We start from the raw sequence: 19218 nt of genomic DNA on the forward strand, positions 1-19218 counted from the left end.
TTTAAATACTATTTTTGTTGCATTATTGTTGTTTTCTTAAATCTCCTTTAGAATGCCAATTACACGTTATTTCTTCTTTGCCTTTCTTTCATTTCAACCACTTTCTTTCTAATCCTTTTGATTGTTTTCTTAAATCTAATTTTTATTATTGTCTCTGTTTTCCTGTTTTTCTTAAATGCCCCTTATACTGTTTTTAATTACATTTATTCTTTCTCAAGAAACTTGTAATTTAATCTTCATTTCTGATATTACATTATCTTTTTAAGTTTTCTGAGTTTAATAGACTTTAATTTATTAGAAAAATGTTCATCATTGGAACTGTTTGGGTTTTAATTTTCCCCAAATCTTAAAAGTAGAAAGATCAATAGATAAATAGACTGGCTGTTTTTGTCTCTCTGCATTCTGTACACAGGGCAGGTGGTTGAATGGGTTATGAGATTTCAGGTTCAAAAGCATATCAGTCAGTGTAGCAAAGAATTGTTTCTTTACTAATTTGGGAGAAAGGGGATAGGTGGGAGAAAAGAGAAGTTCTGTGTACCTTTTTATTTTTAGTTTTTAATCTTGAAGGTTACTAAATTTTCTCCTTTTGCTTATTTTTCTCTTTTCTGCTCAGTTTCCAAAAGTCACCCATTCATTCCATCTAACCCTCTTTTTCCCTTGAAACATTACTTTCCCAAGTCTGACTCCACAGATCCCAAAGCACTTTAAACCTTTCCTATAGGCTGTGCTCTGAAACAAAAATGCAAGTACATTTGCATTTGTGTGGATTTCCTTTTAGGTAATTTTTTTTACCATCAATTTTAGGCATGCCATAAATTCCTATATACTCTCTTTAGTGCAATTTTTCTAGAACCATCTTTGTATTATTCAAATAATGTGGCAAGGACAGTGGGTAATACCTTGGTTTGGTAGGATTTTGTGTTTATTTTTCTACTAAAAAGTACTTTAAAGTTTTCTAATTATGTTGAAAGTATGGGTTTTCTATAGTAGTTTTGTTTGTTTCTTTCTTTGAGAAGTTAGGAGTGGAGGTTCTATGTGCCCACTACTGCCTTCCACTACATAGAACTTTATATTTACTATATAGCTAAGAAATGAGAGCCTTTATTACAGTACTTCATCTGTATATCATAAAATAAGTATGAGTGCTCTTATTTTTACTGAATATTTGTGTATCAATATTTAACAATTAGGAAAATAATTTTAGGATGAGCACAGAGGTAGACCTGCTGTAAAGCAGATTCTTGTCAAATTTCCATACATCACTTGATCCTTTAACCTCCAAAATATAACTGAAGTTTTAAGGTTTCCTCTAAGACTGTGATAACCCCAACCTCTAAGTGTTCTCTTGTTCAATGGCTGCAAGTATCTTTAAGAAAGACTGAATGCAGATTCCTATGCACAGGCACATGACGATTTTGGGAGGTTCTTCTATATGGGTTCCTAGGCACCCACTTTACTAAAGCTTTGGAACTGACTTGTACCTGGGAGTTGGAAAAGGAGCTATGACTATCAAGGAAATCTCAGATTGTTTTACTTGTCTTTTTGTTTAAGTTAAACAAATCAAATAGCTGCTTAGTGACTTACCCCTAATGTCAATCCCTGGGACTCTATGATCAGAATGTCATAATCAAAGCTCACTCTGAGACATTTAGTACCTTTCCACTATGCTTCTAGTGATTAGATGGCTGTTATTGTGTCTGACATCCTATATCAGTGATGGCGAACCTTTTGAGCTTGGTATGTCAGCATTTTGAAAAACCCTAACTTAACTCTGGTGCCGTGTCACATATAGAAATTTTTTGATATTTGCAACCATAGTAAAACAAAGATTTGTATTTTTGATATTTATTTTATATATTAAAATGCCATTTAACAAAGAAAAATCAATAAAAAAAATGAGTTTGCATGTCACCTCTGACACACATGTCATAGGTTCGCCATCACTGTCCTTTTATAGCATTGGAAACAGAGAGCTCATTTCAATGTCATCGTATTCCACCAGCGTCATCAGCTTACAGAGAGTACAGTAGTCCCTCCTTTCCACAGTTTCAGTTACCTTTGGTCAACCTCAGTGTGAAAACATTAAATGGAAAGTTCCAGAAATAAACACTTCATAAGTTTTAAATTGTGCCCCATTCTGAAAGCGTGATGAAATCTCACACTGCCCCACTCCATCCAGCCATAGGTGTGAAGCATCCCTTTGCCCAGTGTCTCCACTCTGTGTACTCTACCCACCCATTAGTCACTGAGTAGTTTTCTCAGTTATCAGATCAACTATCAAGGGATCGCAGTGCTTGCCTTCAAGTAACCTTTGTTTTACTTAACAACGGCCCCAAAGCGCAAGAGTAGCGATGCTGGCAATTTGGGTATGTTAAAGGGAAGTCATAATGTGCTCCCTTTACATAAGAAGGTATGTATGCATAGAAAAAAGCAACAGTATATGTAGGGCTCAGTGCTATCAGCAGTTTTATGCATCCACAGAGGGTCTTGGAATGTATCCCCCATGTATAAGTTTGGAACTATTGTACCACTAAGATATTATTGAAATGCTAGCGCTCCCCTCACAAATGACATTTTAGGGCCTTGGGAAGGGCAACTGTTCTCTGCCTTCCTATAGACTATACATATAGTGAGTGGTGAATGGATGGCACAAGTAAATTCACTCCATCATGTCTCCCTTGTTATACAGAAGCATTTACAGCATCTCAAGTTACATTCAAAACTTCTTCAACTGCTCCAGCATATTGACTCCAGAATCTCTTCTGCCTTCCAGATTTTAAAACAAACTAGTCTGATCTATATTTATATTTTTCCTATTTGTTCTAACATCTTTGGAATCCATTCTCACACTTGCTGCTCACATTTTTTTTCTGATACAAATTAACAAAGAACTGTAATTTTCTCTGTGTGTGAGTCTTCTTTAGACCCATAGGAAAAATACAATCTGACTCTACCTAAGGTTCTATACAAAACAAGAGGTGACAGGGGAATGGGGAAAATTGACATCTTATTGCAAATAGGCAAGAGAGACATGATGTCTTTAAGCCAAGGTGGAATGGTCTCTTTAGACAAGAAAAATGAGCTTGTTTAGGTGGCAAGGCAGGCATAGCTGACTTGTGAAGCTTGGGGAGCAGCTCCGGTTCTTACAAATATTATCACGTGAATCACCATTCCAATTCTCAAAAGCCCATTTCTCTCAATCAGTGTTCTAAAAGAGTTGAAAACACCAGATATTTAACCAATGTTGTAATTTGACAAAGCATGTAATCCTCTCTATTTTTTACTTTTAGCTCACGACCTCAGCACGGCAAGTATAAAATGCATAAATCATATTGTTTTAGCAGTCATATAAGGGTTTTTTGGCTTTTAGTTTGTGCCTTGAGATAAAAATATAATGAGTGGAGCCTATTATTCTTTTTTAAATAATCCAGTGCTATTAGCTGTGAACATCCCCCCCCATATTTTTTGAATAATGTATGTCCTTTATTCTATAGTAGTACTCTCTTCATGCCCTTCAATGGGGATTCCATTCTAAGTCAAACAGACAACAATTTAACAAACCATGTTGCAACTATATCTCATAGGTCACCAGGTTCCTATCTATATATATATATAAAAGGCTAATATGCAAAGTGTCTCCTCGGGAGTTTGACTGGAAGACTGTTAGTTCAATCACTCACTATAATGTGTGCTGACCACCAGGGGGTGGTGCAGAATGAAGGAAGGCCCTGGCCTGCAGCCAGAAGGCCCCAATCAGCCCTGATCACTGGCCAGGCTTAGGGACCCTACCCATGCACGAATTTCATGCACTAGGCCTCTAGTCTTTTAATATGCAGCAAGACACCAGGTTTCCATTGCCTTCAGCTCTGTGCAGGCCGGATAACAATCTAAGGTTTCCCTATAAAGAAACACAATTCACTCCCTTAATAGTCTCTGTATTATATATCAAGGTACTTGGTTACAAAAATAGAAATAAACATTAATTTAAGCAGAAAAGACTTTAGTTGAAAAGATATAGAGAAATGTATATGTGCTCAATTTCTTTACTGTCCTAAATTCTTCACCCTTCCCTATATACACAGCCTTAGGTTTTGCAGAATCCACTTCCTGTGACTTTGCAGTTCCTTCCACAAAAGGCAGTGTATATTTTCCTGCTCCTTTGATGTTGGGCTTACCCATGTGACTTGCTTTGGCCAATGACATGTTAGCAAATGCTTGCAATACGCTTGCTCAGCAGGGCCTGCTGTTGTACATTCTTGCCTTTTACCATCAGATGGAAATGCCTCTAATAGCTGCTTATTCATGGGAGATGAGGAGAATGTGGCACAGACTTGGGGCTTAGATCCATGCCTCATTTAAGTCCAGCCTAAAAGAGCCAATCCCCTATCAACCTGCATTCATAGGAATTTGAAACAAATATTTATGTTAAATACCGTTTTCAGGTTTTTTTGGGGGGTGGAGAATTGTCATGAAGAATTATTGTGGATATAACTGTTAGACATATAATAAAATCATTAGAATGACTAGAAAATCAAGCTTGGGAATATAGACAAGAGCCAAAAGAAGATGGAAATGGACAAGACTCCACCTCAGAAATAGTCTATTTATGATGCTACTATTGATGCCATTACCACTGGAGACTGGCTACTGTCCCACCATATTCCATAATCCCCAGGCACACACAAAGTGCACTATACTGTCATTCCTATCATAGCCCCAGAAAATAATATTTAGTGATCTCTGTTCTCATTCACCACTTCACTCATCCATATTCAAAGCCCAGGCTGGAGCATCTAATCAGGCAACCAAGGTCATGTCTCCACTTTAATGCCTAGAAGTTGGGAGAAAAAATATCTGCCTCCCTATAGCTTGTATCAATTTTGTGATTCCTGCCAAATGTAAAAGGTATTTAAATTCTGGGTAGCCAAAACATGACAAATGTTCATGACATGTCTTCTTGCCTGGAGGGAAATGCAAATGCAATGGAACCCACAGTCCTATTTTCAGTCCAGGCCATATCTAAATACAACAGCAGCAATAATAGCTGAGGTGCATTAACTATGTGTCAAGCATTATGTTAAAAGCATGATATATACTTTTATTATGGATAATATATCCCTCTATAGAAATGAGAAAAATTAGGTTTAAGAAGGTTAAGTAACCTACTCAGATTCACATAGCTCATAAATGTGGTAGAGCCAAGAGACCAACCACGCTGGTCAGATTACAGAACCCTGACTCTTAACCACTGTGGTGCACTGTTTCTCAAGTATTAAAGAATCATTTCCAGGAAACAATGAGCTCTCCATGCTTTTAAGATTAAGAGAGTTGTGATTTCATCTGCATCATCAATATCCTACCCTAAGTCTTAATTCATAGCTAATAGTTTTTAATTGCCTTCATGCTGTATTTTAAGCCAAGTTTTTCTTGTTCTGTTCACAGAAGAAATGGTACATAATTGTTTTCCCCAAAATATCTGAAAAGCTATTATTAAGCTTTCTATATGCTTCTCTTACCTAGATTTCTTTGTCTTGAAATGGAGTATGCTATGTCTTCTATATTTTATTTCCTTTAATTATTTGGAAACTTTTGATTTTTAATGTGTTTGTAGAGTAATAAATCTTAATTTTAACTAAGCCTTGACTACCCATGGAAGTTTCTTGAAGTTGGTACTGTATGTGTGTGTTTGTGTGTGTGACACCCTATTGTTGCCGTTGCTGTTGTCAATAGCCTCAGAGAAGCCTGACCATTAGTTAAAATTGTCTTCACTATTGATACCTTGACAATATACAGAGGAAAATGAGTCATAATAGAGAGGAGGGTGGATTTGTAGACCAGAGCCACATGGCTGAAATGCTCATGTGGCCATTAACTAGCTGTGTGTCATTGGTAACACATTCAAATTATTTGAGCATTTACTCCATTGTTTACATAATAGGATAAAAAAAGAAAGAATGCTGCATATAGCTCAGAGTTTAATGCAAGTGGATCCTCAATGATAGCAACTATCATTTGTATTATTGTTGCTTTGCTATTATTATGGTTGTTGCTATTGTAATGATGATGAAAATAGCTGTGGGTATTCTGGACATGCTCATTGGAGCCCACTTCTTAAATTTTCTTTTCCTGAACAATGAGTAGCAATAATATTGATAATAAAAATATATGACCACTTTTTCAAGCAGTTAAGATTCTGCTGAAGAATAATAGTCATATTCCTGAATTTTTAAACTCATTGTCCTATGACATTATTCTTAGAGAAAGTTTATGAATTGGATATTAATGTGAGCATTATTTGAGTTATCTATGCTGCAGTTCTTATGTTATCCCCAAATAACTGAGTAGGTTAAAACAACTAGCAACCTACCTGTGATCTAGTAAAAGTCAGGTCCAGGATTAAAACAATTCATGTCATATCTCCTTACTTGCCTCACTTCCCTAATGTTTTCTGCTCTTAAAGTGGCAGCTCCATTTTGAAGGATTCCTTGTAATATAACCATTGAAATATGGCCTATATGAGGGAGAAGTGAGTTCACAATGCTTGGGCAAGAATATTTGAAAAGAAACCAGTGAGGAAACATTTACATATGTTGGCCAGAACTATTTTCACGTGTATTCTTTTCATTTTCTTCAACACCTGAAGCATGAAAAATATGGTGGCTACAGGACCTGAAGTCAATGTGTTTTCAACAACTCTATAAATTATCTTTCAGACAACCCATCACATTAAATAATGGAATTACTAAGTAAATAAGGAGCCAGATGACTCAAAATGTGTTATACTTGAGGGAACATCATGTCATATCATGGAAATATAGAAAATCAACTTTATGGAAGGTTGGGATTTCTCCTTTTTAAGTTATTACCTTACGCTTCGACTGCCAAGTCTCAAAGAGGCAAGAAACAAATGATGTCAGTTTGAACTGAGGAATGGTTTTCCTTTGAATTTTATGACCCCTTCATCAGCTGCACAGCAGGAAGTGACATAATTTGTATTCATGGAGACAGACAGGATATCACGTATACCGGATGCCATGTTGTAGGCAGGGGAAAAAATAACCATGGCCTCATTATAACTCATAAAAGTTACTAGGTGATTTGATTCCTTTTAGAAGTAAGTAGAATATAGAGCTTTAATTCTATAAAAAGCAAAGTGTATTAGGTACCATAGTTAAGTAATGTCATTATATAATACTAAAGTATTTTGACAGGATTGAGATGGGAACAAAATGAAAATTGTATTATTGAATGATAAACTAATTAGCTGGAGAACTTCAGAAAGGGTCTAGGTGATTTATACTGAAGACCAAAAATAACCAAAGAGAGATTTAGAAATAAAATATTTTTTTTTGCCTAGATAACATTTTTACTTTTATTATATATTACTATATATATTCTTCTATTTTTATATAAAGTTACATACAGTAGAGAAGATGCTCTCAGACTCCATTTGTTTTCTGGTGTAATATGAGAAACAGGGCTGAATTGTGCACCAAACAAAATAAAGTTATTTTCCTCTAACACACATTCCAGTAGGCATCTGGAAAACATTTGAGGGTCACGCTCCATGATCCTCAGATGAAAGAATTGATATGAATGAGAAATGATGGTATTCCTCCAAGGAATGAAAAGATTTGAAAATTAGTTTTTATCTTTTTTTCCTAGATGCATTTTCCAGTCCTTATTGAAGGCCAAGTCAATGGTCTCCGGACTCAACAGAGCATACACATGTGAGCTGGGCTTGGACTTCTGCAATCAATCAAATAGTCACACTTAACCAGATACTTCAAAAGAGTGTTCTTGATGCTCCCCTTACTCATGACATTTTACTCCCAGTGTTTTGGTACCAGCTTTCCAGGATGCAGTTTTGGTACTTCGATTACCAACTGGAATTGCAAGACCAGATGTCAATGACCTAACAGCCCATCCTACTATGGCAAGACCTATCACTCAAGTGTTCCATTGCATATGGAGCAAAAGGACAGTGGGGTGTGTGGGAATGTACATGCCTTCCAATCACGGGACTATTTTTGCACACTCACTAAAAGAAGGTTCTCAACTTGCAGTTGTTCATGGATAAAATTACATTAATTTGGATGGCAAAAATTGTCCCTTTATTTTTTTCCTAACTTCTGTTTGAAATTCAATTTTATTTTCACCTTACAATATTGTTCTGGAAATTTCAGAAAATAAAGTGTTGTCTTCTATCCCATTTTATTTCCAGTCTCTTTTATATTATTTCTTTTCTCTTCATTTTTAACTATATAATTTTAGCCAAACTGAAGGAATTCAGCCAATTATGCATTCAATTCTCTTTTGCATTTTCTAAAATAATTGAAATTCCAAAGATTCCATTTAAAAGGGCTTTCAGCATGAAGGCTCCTTTTTATTAACTCAAACTAGAACATTATACTATGGAATGTTTTTCGACTAAAATATATCCAAATATTGATCAATGCCTAGTTATAGATTGAATGCACTGGAATGTATTGTTGATGATTGTGTCACCAATGTGATGACACATGACTAAGTCGTTTGGTGGAAAAGGAGTACTGAGCACAGAATCACATGATAATTGACTAACTACATTGTACAAGAACCTGTAGAGAAAACCCTGGTCATGCATTGTAGAGGAGCATATTTTAAAAGTTATTGCACAAAATATACTGAATCTACTAAATATTGTTCTGAGAAGAGGCAGGTAGGATTCATCAGGCTCCCAAAGGAGCCCATAGAATAAAAGATTAAGAATTCCTGTTCTAGCCCTTGCTGGTTTGGCTCACTGGATAGTGCGTTGGCCTAGGGACTGAAGGGTCCCAGGTTCGATTCCGGTCAAGGGCATGTACCTTGGTTGCAGGCACATCCCCAATAGGAGGTGTGCAGGAGGCAGCTGATCAATGCTTTTCTCTCATCGATGTTTCTAACTCTCTATCCCTCTCCCTTCCTCTCTGTAAAAAATCAATTAAAAAAATATATAGAGAATTCCTGTTCTAAATCACAATGCTTTGTCCTATGCTTTTCTTTGGGGAGATAATGGAGGAGGGGCTGGTGAGGGCAAGGATAGACATGGAGCAAAGCATCACAGACATGTGAACAGTGCTGTAGCACATGACCCCATGCTCAAAAGAGGGCCTTGTGCTTAGAATTCATGTTCTACAGTGACCATCTTGAAATTCTTAATAATTTTATCTCTGAATTTTGCTTTTGTAAATGAAGCCCATTGGGAGAAAGGAACATGCACCAACTCTTGGAATCCTAGCTCATTCTGGGTTCATTTTTTAAATTTATTTTCTTTCCTTTATTTATTTATTTATCTTTTTATTTTAAAATGTATTGGGGTGACATTGATTAATAATACTATATATTTCAAATGTACAATTTTATACAATTCTAACAGCTTCTGTATATTATACTGTGTGCTCACTACCCAAAGTCCAGTATCCTTTTGTCACCATATATTTGACCTCCTTTATCTTATTCATCTTCCCTCTACCCCTTACTCCTCTGATAACCACCACACAGCTGCTTGTGTCTGTGAGTTTGTTTGTTCATTTGTTGCTTTCTGTTTTACATTCTATATATGAGTGAAATCATATGGTTCTTCTCATTTTTTGTCTGATTTATTTCACTTAGTAGGATATTCTCAAGATCTATCTATATTGTCACAAATGACAGTATTTCATCTTTTCTATGGTGACAGTATTTCATCTTCTTTATCCCATCACCCATGGAAGAACACATAGGTTGTCTCCATGTCTTGGCTACTTTGAATAATGAATGCTACAATAAACACAGAGGTACATATACCTTTACAAATAATTGCTTTCAATTTTGGGGGGTAGATACCCAGAAGTGGGCTGCTAGGTCATATTTTAGCTCTATTATTAATTTTTTTAGGAACCTCCATACTGTTTTCCATAGTGACTGTACCAGTTTACATTCCCACCAACAGTGATTGAGGGTTCTATTTTGTCCACATCCTCTCCAACACTTGCCATTTCTTGTCTCATTGATAATAGACACCTTTACAAGGTGTTTTTATTTTTTATTTAAATTTATCTTTATTGTTGAAAGTATTACAGATGTCCCCTTTTATCCCCATTGACCACTTCTAGCCCACACCCATCCCCCACTCCAGGGCTTCACCACACTATTGTCTATATCCATGGGTTATGCATATAGGCATATAAATTCTTTGGTTAATTTTTTCCCACCCACTCACCCCTGCCTTCCCTCTTATATTCCGGTCTGTTCCATGCTTTTGTATCTCTGGATCTATTTTGTTCATCAGTTTATTTTGTTCCTTAGATTCCAAATATGAGTGAGATCATGTGATACTTGTCTTTCTCTGACTGGCTTATTTCACTTAGCATAATACTCTCCAGTTCCCTCCATGCTATCTCAAAGTGTAAGAGATCCTTCTTTTTTTTACTGCTGCATAGTATTTTCCACTCTCTTTGCCTTCCTACCTCCATGAGACAGGTTCATATCCATCCATTAGCCCAACCCTGTCCAGCTTTTCAAGCAATGGATATCACATTTTAAAATATTTTATTGTAGAATAATTTTATATTTGAAATATAAAACTGTGAAGATGGTACAGAGAGGTCTCATATGCCTGACATCTAGTGAGTGGTGGAGTTGGCATTTAGGTGAGATAAATAATAGTGCATCATGTGTATGAGGTCCTAAGAGTCATAGTCATGTAAACTGATGAAACCATTTCTTCCTGGCCATGGCCTTGAAAGGATATGCTGTAGGCCATCTAGTTCTCACTGAAGTTTCTATAAGCCAGCTTCCTTCTCCAGCCAATAGCACTCTCTTCCTTTACGCCTGCCTTTAGGGTTTGGTTTGGTTTGGTTTGGTTTGGTTTTCCATAGCCACCTTTCCATGGCAACACAGAATTCCAAATATGCAGTGGCAAGGTTCCTAAAAAAGGTGAAGGTTGAATTGCCTAATCTCACTTTTTTCAGAAGTGAATTTCTGAAGGGATACTGACATGCAGAAGTCATCAGTATCCCTTCAGAGAAGGAATGTGGCAGGTCACTTCAACGCTGGGGCAAAGAATGTTCCAGGTCTAAGCCCTTACAGAGAAAAGATCCAGCAGTTGCTGTCAACATCTAACCGTCCCAATCAAATCATTTTTTTTCCAGCAGAAAATTCTCCTTTGCCAGCTCTCCCAAGTGCTGACACTATTATTTATTGTATTACCAATAGCAATAGTGTTGGTCATCAGTCTCAAATGGTGCCTAATTGACATCTGCTCCAATTAAAAAAAAATCAAATCAGGCCATGCCTTCAGCAGTTCCCGGGATCTGTCTCTCGCTTCAACAGTGTTTGGATGGAACAGATCCAGGGACACCCCTTCTTCCAGCCTCCAACCTCTTTTCCAGTCACCACCTTCAGAACCACCTCAGCTATCCTCAGCCTCTGAGACCAGCCAACACTGTTTTTTGACCTTAGCTCCTTATTGCAGAACAACCATGAACTCCCAACTTTGTCAAAATTATTCACCAAGGTGGAGGCTGCTGTCAACCACCTAGTCAACCCGCATCTGTGGGCTTCCCACACTTACCTCTCTCTGGGCTTGTTTCTCCAGTGACGATGTGGCTCTGGAAGGCAAGGGCCGCTTCTTCCAGGAGTTGGCTGAGGAAAAGCATGAGGGTTCCAAGTGTCTCTTAAAGAGGTAAAACCATCACGGTGGCCACGTTCTCTTCCAGGACATGCAGATGTCTTCCCAAGATGAGTGGAGTGACACTCAGGATGCCATGGAAGCTACCATGTCATGGAGAAGAACCTGAACCAGGCTTCTTTGGATCTGCATGCCCTGGGTTCTGCCCGCGCAGACCTTCAGCCCAGTGATTTCTGGGAGAACCACGTGCTAGATGAGCAGGTGAAACTCATCAAGAAAATGGGCAACACCTGATTCACCTCTGCAGGCTGGCCCGCCCCCAGACTGGGCTGGGTGAGTATATCTTTGAAAGGCTCACCCTTACACATGACTAGAAGCCTTTGGAGCCCAGAGACCTTTGAGATGCCCTTCTGCATCCCCTGGTGTCCAGCTTCTGCCTGAGCCTCTCCCTGAAACCAATAGGCAGCCTTTTAGCCACCCTGGAGCCCTCTCCCATGCATTGGACCAAATGGGAACAATAAAGCTTTTTGCAGAAAAAAAAATCAAATCCAGAGTCACCATAGTTGACAACCTCTCCTGAGCTCCTACCATTGATCAGAAGTAAGAAGCATGAACACATCTGTCCACAGATTTCTCCAGCCCTGGTCTGTCCCCCTCAGACCCGCAGCCTCCCCCATACAAGTGTCACTGCCACATGAAGAGAATAGTAATTAACAATATGATTGAAGCTCAGCTTGGCACCCAATCTGCCTCCAGCATAGAATAGTCATTAATCATGTTCTAGCTCTAGATTTGTTGGAAGGGAAGTAAAAAGCAACTCTAAGCATATCAGCGGAAAGTATTTGGCTATGTTAACTAGCCATTTTTCACCTGTTTCTATGGTTAAGTAAGGCTGCCCTCTCGCATCGTCAGAAAAATGGTCAAGAGAACTCACGATGTGAATTTGAGCATTTCTTCTTGGGGGTTAGCTTTGAAGTTTTTCTAGCATTTCATTATTCTCCAGAGCTCTGAAATATCTCGTGTTTCTTGAAGCTGCACTGAATCTGGAATCAATTACATTTTTTTTGCTTTGGTGGAAAATCACTTAATAGCAGGTAGTATCCAAAATTAAAACCATGTTTGCTAAGTCTGAGACACTAGAGAAAAAGCGAAGGTGTATCATCAAGTGAAACTATTTCCATTAAATACCCTTCTCAAGATCATCCAATTTTTCTTTTCCCTTTTAAATGTTTCCAAAGCATTTCTTTATTTCTTTCCCATCCTACATACCTGTCTTTCTGGGGGGATACATGGCTGAGGTCAGATGAATAATGTGATTTCTGGGAAAGAAAAGGAGACGTACAACATGGAACTCACACTTGGTAACCTTGGAGCAAGTAGTAGGAGAAGTTCCCAAAATGACTTCTTTGGGAGAATATGCTTGCTTTGCTTTTCTGTTTCCATAGGATACATGTGACCGGACCTAGAGGACAGTGACATAAACTGAAATCACCTTAGGTTATACCTTATCCTTAGCTGGTGGGAGAATAGGGCCAAACCACAAACATCATTTAACAATAATAAAATTATTTATATTGCTCTTATTTTTTATTATTATTTTTTGCGTTGGTGGAAAAATCATTTAATAGCAGATAGTATTCAAAATTAAATGTGGTTTCTGTCTTTTCAGCAGCTCAAAACACATATTCAGAACGTGAAAATAAGGTAATTCCATGAACTGTTTAATACAGAATCTGCTAATATGAAAACATGTGGATTAAAGATTTGTCTCAAATTTTCTTCTTGAGAATGTCCCAAAAGTGGTACGAAAATGAGAGAATGAGTATTAAGGTGAAATTTAAAACCCGTCACTGATGAAACTAGATAAAATTGTCAGCTAAGTAAATATAAAGAGACGTGCTACCCGATTCACGGAGCTCGAGGCCTGAGAGGCATGGCCGGGCAGGGACCCTCATGACAGGAGAGCCAGAAGAGCTCTGTTCCTAAAAGCAAGTGGCAAATCCAGACTCTCTTCTTGGGCACAGCCGACAGAGTTACACAGGTGGGCAGCAAGAGCTTCCCTGAACCCTTGTAGTACACAGTTTGAGAAGCAGTGAAAGTGGGTATGAATGAAGAATCACCTGGTAAATCAAATAAGCCCTAGGCCAGAGGTTCTCAACCTGTGGGTCTCGACCCCTTTGGCGGTCGAACGACCCTTTCACAGGAGTCGCCTAAGACCATCCTGCATATCAGATATTTACATTACGATTCATAACAGTAGCAACATTACAGTTATGAAGTAGCAACGAAAATAATTTTATGGTTGGGTCACAACATGAGGAACTGTATTTAAAGGGCCAGAAGGTTGAGAACCACTGCTAGGCCATCTGCCAAGGAAGATCCCTGCAGCATCTCACCTCAGTTAGGTGGGAAGCAGCAGAGTCTAGGAACTCACATACATAAACTTGAATTACAAGGACAATTCCCACTAGTTAATGGCATGGTCTTTGCTCCTTCCTTATTCAAATTTATGAAATAGCTGTTCAAGGTAACAGTTTCAGTTCAAGCCTGAGTAATAATAATATGATTATTCACATATGAATCTCATGGTAACCTAAGGCTCATGCTATATTCCAGACAACATTCTAGGCATGATGCATATGGTTAATTCTCACAACAACCCAAAGTTGGGTGCCTCTATTATCCCCTCTTGAGAAAGGAGGAAACTAGAGCACAGAGAGGTTAAATAACCAAGTGGCATTAAGGAAGTTGCCCAGGGTTATATAACTAGACAGTCTGGCCCCAGAGTGCATGCTTTCATCAACAGATCTCCAATGTCTTGATCTCAGGACCTCCTCATACCTTAAAAATTATTGAGAATCCCAAATAGCTTCTGTCCTCGAGAGCTATATCTATTAATTTTACCATGTCAGAAATAAAAACCAAGGGATCTTAAAATTATTGATTTATTTAAAATTAATAAAAATAGACCTATGAAATTTTAACATCAATAAAAAGTTTTGATGAAATATTACTATATTATTGAAACCAAACCAATACTTAGTGAGAAGAGTGGCATTGTTTTACATTTTTCAAATATCTTGTTGTCTGTCTTAATAGAAAAAAATTGGATTCTAATATCTGCTTTGACCTATGTTGAGATCTGCTATTTTGGTTGAAGTATATAAAGAAAAGCTGGCCTTACACAATATGTAAATGGAAAAGAGCAATATTTTAATATAAGCCATTTCAATAACTGTGGAAATTCCTTTTTAACCAGAAAAGTTTGATAAATTGTGGTTTCTTTTTTTTTAAAAAAAAATATTTTATTGATTTAAGAGAGTAAGGGAGAGGGAGAGATAGAAACATCAATAATGAGAGAGAATCGTTGATTGGCTGCCTCCTGCACTCCCCACACTGGTGATCAAGCCTGCCCGCAACCTTGGCATGTGCTCTTGACCGGCCAACACTTTATTCACTGAGCCAAACCACCTAGGGCAGGTTGTAGTTTCTTAAAGAATAGTTGCAATGTAGAATATAAAACCATAGCAATGACTTTTTCTTACTCTCTTACATTAAAATCCATTGTTTTATCATGTACTTTGAGTAAATCCTTTACCCATATAATGTCATGTATTGGTCATCTGATTCACTGAATAATGTGAATATTTTAAATGTTGACACATTTTATTGTACAATATTGAAAAATATTGTAAACATCACTACTGAACTTATCAGAAGAGTTGCTAAGTTTTGAGGAAGATTTCAAGCTCAGAATGCTGAATAATTGTCTTCCAAAATTCTAACTTTTGCTTCAAAGTTTGACTCTTTTTATTGGCAACAAACATTATCACTTGTCTTCTTTGATGTGACAGGTTCATTTTCAAGAAAATATTCACCAAATGTTCAAATCTCAAAAACCTTAGTTTCTCTGTCAGTTATTCTTTTATGCAAAGATGATGTTCCATGAACAAGGAGCTTTTCTTTGGACAAGAATCACACTTTCATATCCCAGTGGGATGGTTGTTAGAGATGGAGCATTTAGAAGATAATTAGGTTTAGATGAGGTCATGAGGATGGGTCCTCATGGTGAGATTAGTGCCCTTATAAGTTATACTGGAGGATAGTTTCTCTCTCTCTTTTTCTCTCTGCCTTCAACCTTCTGTGTACAGAGGGAAGGTGGACCTCTGCAAGCCAGGAAAATAGTCCTCACAAGAATATGACATGCAAGTTTTTTGGTGTCAGTTTCCCTATATGGAAAATGGGAATAAATAATTAATAGTGTTTCAAATAAGGTCACAGTTAGTTACTATATAAAACACAGGACTGTATCTCACATATTGTCAGTTCTGTACAGTGCTGTTTACTATTAATGTTGAACTTTTATATCATACTTTGTAGTACAGGGCTTAGGCTGAGAAGCAGTACCCAAAGAAACACAATTTGGGAAGAGCAGAGGGTTGGTGAAAAATAAGTAGTGATCTTCAATTATCTATCCATTATCTAGCATGGCTCATCATTCCACATGTGAGAAATCAAAGCCCGAGATCCAAAAAGGTTAAGTGGTTTGCCCGGGCCAACCCTCTTCTAAGGCAGATGAGCGAATGGCTCCAGTCATACAAAGAGCAGACTTGCTGTCATGAGAAGCCAGAGTCTAGACTGATGGAAAGAATGCTGGATCCAGACCTGACCCTGTCACTGGTCCAGGAATTGTGGGCAAGTCACTGGATCTCGCTAGGTCTCCATCTGGGGAAAAAGCGCTAAACCATTTTTCTAAGGCCTTTCCTCGTTCTCAAAACTTATATTTCTAGGCATTACTGCTCTCTTTGGGCACATGCCTATAACTAAACTGAAAACATTTGCAATGTGGTAGAAACAGAGCTTCATAAAGTCAGGACAGAAGATTTAATGTTTCCTACATCCAGGCGTTGACCCTCCTCTGTACTCTTGCCCAATCATTCTCAGGAAGAAAGCTCTTTGAAGTCTTTCTGGCTCTGTTGATTAAGGAATCAGTTGTTCTAATCCCCCAGACTTTGATCCCCACACAACCCAGATAGTTTCAAACAGATGAAATCTCTGTTCCACAGTCACAGACTACGCTTGAACGCAGCCAGCAAAGCCACTGCAGCTTAGTGAAACTAGCGGTGAACCTCAGGAAAGTGGTCCAAGTCCACAGCCGTCACTACTGTAAAGCCAAGTCATTAATTCATCCTGAAAGTATTCATGGGATCCATCTAAAAGGCAGGCATGTGGTAGGTGCTTAGGAAACTTACAATCTAACAGAGGATCAATAGTCATTGTCCGCAGAGTCCGCCAATAAAAGCACAATTACAGCTATGATAAGTGCTAGGTAGAAGATACTCATGCAAAGTACAGGGTGGGACTTCTGACCATTCCTTTAATGGTTGAAGACGTATTATCTATGGCATAGGGATTGGGCTTAAGACTGAGAGACTGAGGACAGGAAGTTGGCATTACTCCAGGCAGAGAGGACAACGTGGCCAGAGGCCATTGATGTGAGCATGTGAGGAACCAGAAGATGAGCAGGACACTGAAGCACTGAGAACAGCAGGAATGTAATCAGCTCATCTGGGTTTACTTCAGGATAGCTCGAAGAGACTGTTTTCTCAGTTATATTAAGACTCAAGTCTCCCTTGATCCCGCTTCCTGCATTTCATTCAGCAAGTGGAAACAGCAACATGGTTTTGGTTCAGACTCTCTGCATAGAGCAGTTGCCAGAAAATTTAACCAAAGGCAATCCATAGCCGTTCTCTCCAAATGCTCTTCCATTTCCTACTAAAAAACTATGTTGATGATGCAGTTCCCATCATCATTAACCGAGGACAACACAATCATACTGAAATGCTTTTTCACAAATTGTTTTTTCCCCAGATGGTATGTTTTCCAGTAGAAATGGCTTTGTATATTACCTGATGTTAGTGAATATCTCATACCATATTGTGTCTTCTGGGAAGAATTTTCACCAAGGAAACCAACAGTGTGTTTGTACTTGCTTTCAGAAATTAAAGAGCAGCAGAAGTAATTCTTAAATTTACATGTTCATTAACAAACATGAGAAAAATTTGTAAAGGAACAATTATTCCCTAATTAAATCAACATGAGAAGGCCATTCTTAAAACAATATATTGAGATTACTATTTTCCTTCTTCTCAATTATAAACACGTTTCCTTAGATGACAAAATGAAGTTATAGAAGGGAATGTCACAAAATAAAGCCAGAGATGTGATATCTCCCCCTGGAATAACAACCTGGTTGTAAATATTAATATCCTTTTTAAAAGTTGGGAAACCAAAGATACATTACTAAAAAGGATATGATAGTAAAGAACTGGAGGGCATTCTCAGGCTGATATGTACAAAAATGCTGAGGGCAGATAGATATAACAGGTCCTGAAAATAGTAGGGTTTTAAAAACATTAGAACAACCAAAGGACTTGTCTGCAGGCATATAAGCATAACCAATGGACACAGACAGTAGCGGGTAAGGGAATGTGCTAGGGGGTGGGAGCTGCCACAGAGAGGTCAATGGGGGGGGGGGCGGGGAGACATATATAATACTTTCAACAATAAAGAATTCAAATTTAAAAAATAAGCAGCAACTATCCTTTAAGAAACTTTATTACATTTACTATGTTGTCCCATGCACCAAAAGGTTGGATGTTTGATTCCTAGTCTTGTGGGCCTGATCCCCAGTAGGGGGTGTGCAGGAGGCAGACAATTGTTGTTTCTCTCTCTCTTTCCCTCCTCCTTCCTCTCTCTCTAAAAATCTAAAAACAAATAAAAATAAAAAATAACACACACACAGAAAAAAACGTTAGCACTACCCAAACTATTAAGGCTCATTAATTTTTCAGAGAAAAAGAGAGTTTCCCCAGTCCTCTGATGGTAGCCCATAATGGAGAAAAAGACAATTTATAAAAAAAAAAGGAAACTTGAATCATAATATAACAAAGTCTGACCTTTAAAAGAAAATATTGAATAATCAGCCTGGAAAATAATTTTTAGTAATAAATTCTCCCAGCTGCACAGAAGTTCTTTGGTTGTTGGCCAGTCGAATACTGGTATGGGCTTTTCCTAACAGAGTGGCATTGAAGATGCTATTTAAATGCTGCAGAAAGATGTGCCTCCACAGTGAGGCAGAGGAATCCAATTCTTCAGCACAGCACAGAGAACACACAAGACAAAGTGAGACGCAACCACAGGACCTGGCTCTGTAAACACAGCAATGTACCACAATTCCTGCTTTATTGGCAAATCCCAACTTCTGGCCTTCAAAGACGTCTTCTGTTTGTGATGTGGGGATTTTAGATGGATCACACTGAGATGCCTGGAAAACACCAATTCCCAATGAAAAGAACAAGGGGCTCCATGAGAAGACTTGTGGGCAATGGCTCAGACCAGAGTTGGCCCAGCCTGGGAAACTTGGACTTAGGACTTGGCCAATGTTGTCACACACAGAATGGGCCCTGCTTCCTGCTTTGAACTTCCTTATTTCTTTAGTTCTCAAACTGCTTGTCTCACAATCTCATTTCCCTCACTGAAAGCAGTGATTACCAGACACCAACACAATAAAAGGAAACAATTAC

The 19218-nt window shown here is 38.1% G+C and overlaps 1 pseudogene; it reads left to right on the forward strand.

Annotated features, from left to right (window-relative positions):
* Positions 1 to 11483: 11483 nt before the first annotated feature.
* On the forward strand, positions 11484 to 12006 carry LOC106698957 (annotated as a pseudogene).
* Positions 12007 to 19218: the final 7212 nt, after the last annotated feature.

This window comes from Myotis lucifugus, unplaced genomic scaffold, assembly GCF_000147115.1.
Source record: "Myotis lucifugus unplaced genomic scaffold, Myoluc2.0 scaffold_3, whole genome shotgun sequence".
Taxonomy (NCBI): Eukaryota; Metazoa; Chordata; class Mammalia; order Chiroptera; family Vespertilionidae; genus Myotis; species Myotis lucifugus.